This window comes from Coregonus clupeaformis, chromosome 23 (assembly GCF_020615455.1).
Source record: "Coregonus clupeaformis isolate EN_2021a chromosome 23, ASM2061545v1, whole genome shotgun sequence".
NCBI classification, from domain to species: domain Eukaryota; kingdom Metazoa; phylum Chordata; class Actinopteri; order Salmoniformes; family Salmonidae; genus Coregonus; species Coregonus clupeaformis.
This window is the reverse complement of record NC_059214.1, coordinates 41757676-41767245: the sequence shown is the minus strand read 5'-3', so window position 1 is coordinate 41767245 and position 9570 is coordinate 41757676.

The following is a 9570-nucleotide window of genomic DNA, read 5'->3' as shown; positions in this document are numbered from 1 at the left end:
GTCTGGACGCAGACCAACTCGAATCCATGGTAAAACAGATGCACAAGGTGTGTAAAGGCAGAGCAGAGGGAGAGCAAATGGAAGGGCTAGATACGGCCAGGGTGTGGCTCTCTGAGGCTCGAAAGAGAAAAGAGGGAGAAAGACAGAAAAAAGGAAGTGAAAGAGAAAGAAGTGGAAAGTAAGAAAGAGAAGGCTAAGACAGAACCCACAGCTCCCCCAGTAGAGCGGTCCAGATTCAGAATATATCCCTCCCTGGTAGATCAGGCCTGGAAGGAGAATCCAGACGATGAAGTGGTTGTGGTGGGGGAAGGGTGCCACAGCAGGCTGCTTCCGTGGAGCCTCCATCCCCTTACCAGAACCAATGGGAAGCTGAGGGAGGACAGGGAGTAGGAGAGGATAAGGTAAAGGCAGAAAATACAGTTGAGGTTCTTAAAAAACTTTTGGAACAACAGCAGCAAACCCAATTGGAATTGCAGAAATTAGAGAGAGAGAGAGAGACGGAAAGAGAAGACTAAGAAAGTAACTAGAGTACTAGGGTACAATAGGGGGGTCAAGGGACCGAAGGGTGGAAGACCCAGGTCCCTGAGGAGACTTGAACCCCATAACAAAAGTCCAGTTAGGAGGGAAGAACAGGAGGATTCAGAGCTGAGCTCAGGAGGGAGTCAGGAGATGAGGGAGTAGGAGGGGGCTGGTACCCAATGATAGCCTTACCCAATCCATTGGCAGGGGCTGAGGGATCCCCGGCAACCTTAGATGTATACAGGGCATGGACGCAGAGAGATGTGGTCCGAGCCGTAGAAGGGGTGGTACACCCGAAAACAGGAATAGAGGGATTCAGGAGAGATATGGAAGGGCTCACTGCAAGGTTTAAGTTAAACACGGGGGAATTGGAAAGGGCAGTGAGACAGATAGTGGTAGGAAAGGATTGGGCAGCTGTGAAGGGAGACTGGAACCCAGGAAGGGGGGACAGAGTTATTTTACAGTGGGCGGTAGACGGAGAGTATCGAGATAAACTTAATCAACTATGTAACAATCTCAGAGATTACTACCATAGACATACAGATTTTTCTAAAATCCATGAGTGCAAACAGGTAGCAGATGGGCCGTATCATCAACAATTAAAAATAGCCTTTTTAAGAGGAATAAGGCCTGAAATTTCTCAAACAATGAAAAATACCCTGATTGGCTGGCGCAAAGCAACACTGATTGAGGTTAAAAGGTATGCCGTTCACCAAGAGCAGAACAGGAGAGAAAAGAGGAGTAAGAGAGACCTGAAGGGAGTTGAGTATCTCATGCCAACTCTCGGGGAGATAGGAGGCCAGAACAAAGGGTCTGTTTTTTGTCAGTTCTGCTGGGAGTATATTTGATGAAGGGGATTTGTGTTGAATGAGAGGCTAGAGATTTCATAAAATAATAATTGGAATAATAATAATATATTAACTTGCTCACCCAAATGTAGACATACGTCATGGGTGAGACATAATTAATATGGGTTTTCTGAATCAACTGACCATAAACTCCCGAGTGGCGCAGTGGTCTAAGGCACTGCATCGCTGTGCCACTAGAGATCCTGGTTTGAATCCAGGCTCTGTTGTAGCAGGCAGCGACCGGGAGACCCATGGGGCGGTGCACAATTGGCCAAGGGTAGGGGAGGGGATGGCCGGCAGGGATATAGAGCATGGCGTTTGCAACGGCAGGGTTGTGGGTTCGATTCCCACGGGGGGCCAGTATGATTTTTTAAAAATGTTATAATGTATGCACTCACTAACTGCTAAATGACTAAAATGTAAATGTAATGTATAAGTAATGTGGTTAAAGACGTAAATTATAATATTGTACAAAGCCAATTTAGGGTTTCCATTAAGGAATGTCATTTTGTATCAGATCAAACCATTGTGATAGTAGTGGGATTTATTTGTCATTTTAATCACATAGAGTGAATAAATCTGTCTTTATGAGTGTACATCATCTGCTGGTATGTGTTGCTGGAACGGATACTACAGAGTATCTGGTTTGGGGATGTATAAGGGAAGGTTTGAAACGTTTGCGTGGTAGTCATTTATTTATTTGTTTATTTCGTTGCCTAAGGGTTTGCTAGAGTAATGTCTATAAATAAATTGGATATTGATAATATGGATATGAATTCAATATATGATGGTAAAATACAGCAAGTGTTCGGTGTTACTTGTAGCCTACTTAGAAAGGACAGATGCCTAGATCTGCTGTATTCTAAACAATGACGGATTGGGGGTTTCATAAGAGGTGGCTATTATTTTAGTTGATAACAGAGGTAATAGGATGTAGTTTACGACGCCTAGAGAAGCGAATGTCTTATATTCATGGGTAGTGAAGTAAGGGAACTCAGAGAATAATAGTGTCACGAACGTTAGACGGAGTAGACCAAGGCGCAGCGTGATGAACGAACATCTTTCTTTATTTAATGAATACACGATAAACAAAACAACAAACGATGACGTGACGTCCTAGGTTAACAACCAACACGGAACAAACCAAACGGAACAAGATCCCACAACTATTGTGGGAAAACAGCCTGTATAAATATGGCTCCCAATCAGAGACAACCAGCAACAGCTGACACTCGTTGCCTCTGATTGGGAACCACTCTGGCCAACACAGAAATACAAAACTAGAATCCCGACATAGAAACACAACACATAGAAATATACACACCCTGGCTCAACATATAGAGTCCCAGAGCCAGGGTGTGACAAATAGGAGTATTAAACAAACACTAAGAATAATGAAGCAGTGTTGGAAGAAAGCAGAGTATGTAAGATAACATCGACTAACTGGTCTAATTGATACGTTTATACGAAAGAGATTATCCTAGCAACACATGGTGGATAGTATAACATAGTAGTTTAAGTTGCATCTCTGGGAATAGATGTTTTGTTTGTTTTGACTATAACTTAAAAATAATTGGTTATCTGTTAAAGCAATGTTAGATGGAAAGACAGCGGTAGAGGATAGAGATTGTACAGCAGGGTTCTTCAATCCTGGTCTGGAGGGCCGAAACACCTCTGTTTTTCATCCTCTCCTTCTAATCAGGGGCTAATTCAGACCTGGGAAAACCAGGTGAGTGCAATTAACTACCAGGTAGAAATAAAAAAACAGAAGTGTTTCGGCCCTCCAGGACCAGGATTGAGATTGTACAGGGTTTCCTGTGTAAAAAAAAAAGGTGAGTTATGCAGACAGTTCACATTGAACAATGGGTCACGCCCTGGCTCTGGGGACTTTTATATGTTGAGCCAGGGTGTTAGTTTCTATGTGTTAGTTTCTGGGTGTTAGGTTCTATGTTTCATTTTCTATGTTCTTGTTCTAGTTTATGTGTTTCTATGTTGGCCGGGGTGGTTCCCAATTAGAGACAGCTGTGGCTCGTTGTCTCTGATTGGGAACCATACTTAGGCAGCCTATTGTGCACTTGTCTTTTGGTGGGATCTTGTTCTGTGTAGGTTTGTGTTTATGACCGAGGACACACGGCATGGACGACAGGGCTGCTGGAGGCAGCTGCAGGGCGTATCTGCAGAATAGGAGAGGAGGCCACCAGGTTACGGGGGCTATTGGTCATGAGGGAGCAGGAGTTAGTTGGTCAGAGGGAGGAGCTACTGGAGGCGATAAGGGAGAAGGAGAGAGTAGAGGCACGGCGAGAGGAACTGAGTAGGCAGCAGAGGGAGCGGAGGTTTATGAGGAAACCCAGTCCCGCTCCTCGCACCAAGCAAGTGGTAAGTGTCACCAGTCCGGTCCGGTCTGTTCCTGCTCCACGCACCAAGCCAGTGGTGCGCGTCGTCAGCCCGGTCCGGCCCGTTCCTGCTCCCCGCACCAAGCCAGTGGTGCGCGTCGTCAGCCCGGTCCGGCCCGTTCCTGCTCCCCGCACCAAGCCTGTGGTGCGCGTCGTCAGTCCGGCACAGCCCGTGCCTGTTTCACCGGTGCCTGGTCAGGTACCGGTCAGCTGCTCCACACCGGAGCCTAAGCAATCCGCTCCACCGATGTCCAGTCCAGCTCCAGCCAGCGGGACCAGACCAGGGGCGCTACGGGGGGTTAGTTAGAGGGTGGTGGTCACGCCCGGAGCCGGATCCGCCTCCGAGGCGGAATGCCCACCCGGCCCCTCCCCTGTTGGGTTTAGTTGGCGCGGTCGCAGTCCACGCCTTTGGGGGGTACTGTCACGCCCTGGCTCTGGGGACTTTTATATGTTGAGCCAGGGTGTTAGTTTCTATGTGTTAGTTTCTGGGTGTTAGGTTCTATGTTTCGTTTTCTATGTTCTTGTTCTAGTTTATGTGTTTCTATGTTGGCCGGGGTGGTTCCCAATTAGAGACAGCTGTGGCTCGTTGTCTCTGATTGGGAACCATACTTAGGCAGCCTATTGTGCACTTGTCTTTTGGTGGGATCTTGTTCCGTGTAGGTTTGTGTTTATGACCGAGGACTTCACGTTTCGTTTTGTTGTTTTGTTTCGTGTTTTGTAAGGTACTCATTAAAAGATGGACGCATATCACGCTGCGCCTTGGTCCACTCATTACGACGACCGTGACAGGGAGATCGTTTTTACTATTAGGCTGATGGCATGGTAAACATTTTTCGTAGGTTCTGGATTTATTAAACAATAGGTTTATATTTTAATAAATTAATGCAACAGGTTTAAATCAGTAGATTACCGGAAAATGGTTATGGGTTTGCTATTTATAGGTTTAGTGAATTTAATGAAACGTGGAGTTATCCGATGTGTTCTTGTCACGCTCTGACCTATATAACTCTAGTTAGTTTGGTCAGGGTGTGCATGTTTAGTTCGATGTTATGGTAGATCTATGTTTAGATCTATGTTTTATACGTCTATGTTTGGCCGGGTGTGATTCCCAATCAGAGGCAGCTGTCGCTCGTTGTCTCTGATTGGGGATCATACTTAGGCAGCCAGTTTTCCTGCCTGTGTTGTGGGATCTTGTTTGTGTTCGGTGAGTTTGGGCTTGTGTGTATAGCCTTCCGCCGTCACGTTTCGTTGACTTTTGTTGTTGGTTTAATGTTTATACGGTTTTATAAACATGGATGCATTTCACGCTGCGCCTTGGTCTGACCCGTCCTTCAACGTCCGTGACAGTTCTGAGGGAGTGTTTTTTTGTTTTCCTTTCTTTCCCAGGATTGATGGAAATCCCCTACAGTATATGTTAAGGGACAGTAGGAGACAACGTATCAAACATTTTAAAAAATAGATGCCTGGGATAAAATATCACTGCTTACTTACACGGAGTAAGGGATTATATTGGCAAATGAGTGAAATATGACATTAAGAAGGGTGACTGGAACAATATGGGGAAACAGATATTTCCTATGTTCTTGATCAAGTAAAGAAGACAGGTTAAAGAATTGAACATGTGGAAAAAGAAGGGGCAATCCTACGAGATCTATTAAAGTCACTGTTTTGATATGCGGAAATATTGACACATTGGTAAAGCCATGTGTCAACAGAGGGGATGGTAGAGCAGGTTAGGAAACACTTTGTGGCCTATGGTATAACGAACTACTAAAAGATGTGTCATCTGTGCACAGAATAATCACCAAGTTAGAGAGAGCACCCCAGGGGGAATATCCCCTGGCAAAATATCCAGTCCAGCAATTGGAAATTGATTTTTATAGAGTTATCACGGAGTGAAGGGAAGAAATTGGGTACAATGCCTACCAATAGTGTTGATCACCATTAGAGTAACCCTAGATAAAGATGGTTTATCCCCCATCGAGAAGGTATTTGGGAGACCATACAGAATGCCTGAGTTAGTCGGACCAGAGCAGGCAGAGATAGAAACTGAGCGCACCCTAGCCGAACACATGAGAAGGTTGTTTATTAACCACACCCGTATGTCAAAGGTTTTGTGCCCCACAGGAGAACTAAAGGAGAAGGTAACCCACTCTATCCAACCAGGTGATTGGGTGTGGATCCAATCCCTAAAGACAAAGGACTGGAAGCAGCCCCGTTGGGAAGGTCCATATCAGGTCCTGTTGGTGACGGCCTTCGCTGTAAGAATTGCGGAAAGATCCACCTGGGTGCATGTCACACACTGCAAAAAGGTAAACCCAGCCACACCTGACGAACAAACACAGAGTTAGGAGAAAGAACCGATCACCACTAGGGCTCGGGGGTTGGCTCCTTAATAAAGATTCCCTTACCCTGTCTGATCATCCCTGTGTTAGTTCGATAAAAGGTAAAGCAATGGGTTGGCCTCTTGCGTCTGACATGTTTGCAGGACGAGGGTGGGGATTTACATGTTTCCTGACAGTAGGTGGCTGTCTGATTGTGGGAGCCAGATTCCTAGCACACCCAAACCCGCCTGATCCGCCAGAAGTAGCAGTTAACCTAACTCAATTTAGGAAGGTAATGCCCGGGGAAAGCAAAAGCAGGCAGAAAAGACAACTTGATGTAGGGAAAGTTTCAGTGGTTGAAGGAAAGGACGCCTCATTCGAGTTCTTTATAGACCAAGTGGGGAATCTGGCCGATTGGCAGGCTAAGAGTCTCACAACCTGGGGACGATATGTCTGTATGTCACCATGTAACTCCTGGGATCATGTTGTGGCTCATACAGAGCGTGCAGGGTATGTAAATTTGAACACCCGTTACGGTCCAGATGGACGGTTGTGAAGGCAGGGAAATATATCCCAAGTCATGAGTGTAACCCCAGACGACAGAAATATTGTTTAAAAGTACGGATGAACATAAAAAAGGTACAGCAGATGGATTTTGGTCTATGGTATGTAGGGTTTGACCAAAATGGAGTGGATACCGTAGTGCCCCTATGGGTAAAAGAGCAGCAGGTCAAATCACAATACATCCTTACCACTGATAATACAATAGTGAATTCCTCTAAAGGTCAGGGAATTGAACCATTCAATTCGATGGAAATGATACAGGTAGTGGAGACCAAGGACCTAAAAGAAGTGGTGGAAGTGGAGACTGGGTTCCGGGATCCGAACCTATGGTTGGAATGGATACAGTATACGGTAAGAACTATGTCCAAATAGGACTGTTACGCCTGTGGAACAGCTAAACCTAGGTTAACCACTACTCCGTTCCCCTTGACGGCCTTTAACTCTCCGTCAGGTTTATCCTGCATGGTTAAATTGTTCAAGCCACCTGGGAATGTGGTGAATGAGTCTTGTGTTAACTTGCACTATCTGTATCCCCCGGTAACGAAGTCTCCCCGACCTAGATTACCTCCGTTTGAAGTCTCAGGGGAATCTTATTATTGTTTTTCTAGGATGAATAAGATAGGGTAGGGCATCTTAGCTCCTGCTCCCACACAGAGAATGTCACAACTAAAGAGACCATGGCTAATCTCTCCTCTTTGTTGCAGCCAGAGGATTTTAGGTACCAAAATCAGGCCCGCGCTGACATCTGGTGGTTGTGTGGTGGTAACAGACTGTGGCCCAGACTACATGTAAATTGGACTGGAACCTGTGCGTTAGCTCAGCTGATAATGCCTTTCACTCTCATCAAACAATCTAACAGGTCAAAGACTGGTGGGTTGTCGCGTAGAAAGCGAGACCTCCTCCCGGGATCCTTTGATGAGAGAGTGTATATCGATGGGATAGGAGTACCTTGAGGGGTTCCAGAATAATTCAAAGCTAGGAATCAGATCGCGGCTGGGTTTGAGACAAGTCTTTTAAATTACATCTACTACAACCAGCAAAGATTTATTAACCACACTCGTGATGCGATAAAGGGATTGGCTGAGCAGACAGCGGCAACTAGCTTAATGGCATGGCAGAATAGAATAGCTTTAGATATGCTTTTGGCTGAGAGGGGCGGGGTTTGTGTTATGTTTGGATCTATGTGCTGTACATTCATCCCCAATAAAACAGCACCTGGTGGGTCAGTGACCAAAGCTCTTCAGGGACTCACCACGCTGGCGAACGAACTGGCTGAGAACTCTGGTATTGATAACTCACTAACCGGTTGGTTTGATAACATGTTTGGAAAATGGAAAGCTATTGTTGCAACTTTATTAGGGGGGGGCTCTGACTGGGATGTTCATGTTGATGTTATGTGGATGTTGCTTAATTCCGTGTGTGAGAGGTCTTGTGTTTAGGTCACTGGAGAAAGCAGTGACCCAACAGATGGTGAGGTATGGACCCATTCCAGACTCAGACCAATGGAACGACAACCTATATCCTCCCGCTCTGGTGGACGATGCAGACGATTTCAATCCTGATGAACCTGAATTGGATGAGACAATTATTAATGTTTAGTATACTATCTTTTCAATGAAGATCATATCGAAAATCCTAACAAGAAGTGTCATGATTGGAAGTAAAATTTGGTAGTATGCCAGGCAAATTGTGTTATTATTGTGTGTTTTGTACTAGTGATTCATTTTATATGCAAATCAAGTTATATGCTTCGATGTGTGTGTTTCATTTTATAACAATGTATATTCTGAGTGTATGTGTGTAATATTTAGTCAAAGGGTGGATTGATAGAAGAATTTGGTAATGACTAATTATTACACCCCGAAACTGTGTGAAATGTGTTTCATAAGACTTTAATCTGATAATGTGTGTAGCTTAGATAGAAGTACAATGAGGCAGTTGTCTTATTTTTGTAGTTAGGCAAGCAGAAGTGCAAAACGATTGAAACCGAACAGATTGAAACCGAACAGCGATAACTATGTATGGGAATAGAGAAAAAATGCAGCCTGCCCGAGCAAGGAGTAGGCTATGATAAGAACATGTGTGTGTGATTGTGTTTACTTGATAGCTACCTACACATAATTAGCTACCTGGAATAAAATGTGTTTAAGATAAAAAATTCATTAAAAGTCTTAAAAGCAATACAAATCCATTTGTCCAGTAGGCATCTACAGAGGGAGCTAAGAGCTGTGTTGTCTGTCATTTCCCAGCAGCTTCAGTAGAAAGGCAGAGCCTCGGGAGGACTTAGCAGAGACACGTTGCCAAACTTTGATGGTCAGGAGTGCAGAGGATAACCACATGAGCTGAACCCAGGTGTGAGTTTACAAGATGTGTACAGTGAAAAAATACAGCCCGCCTAAAGCGGGGTGGGATTTTTCCTCTGACGTATGTGTATAAAAAGATTGTGCACCCATTTTGGGACAGAGCGTTCTCTGAATAAACATACTGACCATTGCAGAAAGGGGTCTTTGTTAATTCATTATTTAAACTAGAGATTTACAACCTCTGGGAATTATTCAAAGATTTGAGAAGTAGTTGACTTCAACCATTGAGATAACAAAATTCTAGTGACACAAATGAAATAAATGATCTCACTCCAAAAAAATTTAATAGAAAGTTAGCAAAAATAGATAAGATCTTGCTACCATGGAAAGGTAAATACCTGTCAATTTGCGGGAAAATCACCCTGATTACTTCTTTAGTATTATCCCAGTTTACCTATTTGCTTATGATCTTGCTAACGCCTAGCGAACAGTTTTTTAAATTAAATGAGAAGAAAAAAAATCCATTTTATTTGGAACGGCAAGCCAGACAAAATTAAACGGGCCTATTAATATAATGAATATGAATTAGGAGGACAGAAATTATTAAATATTAAAGCAT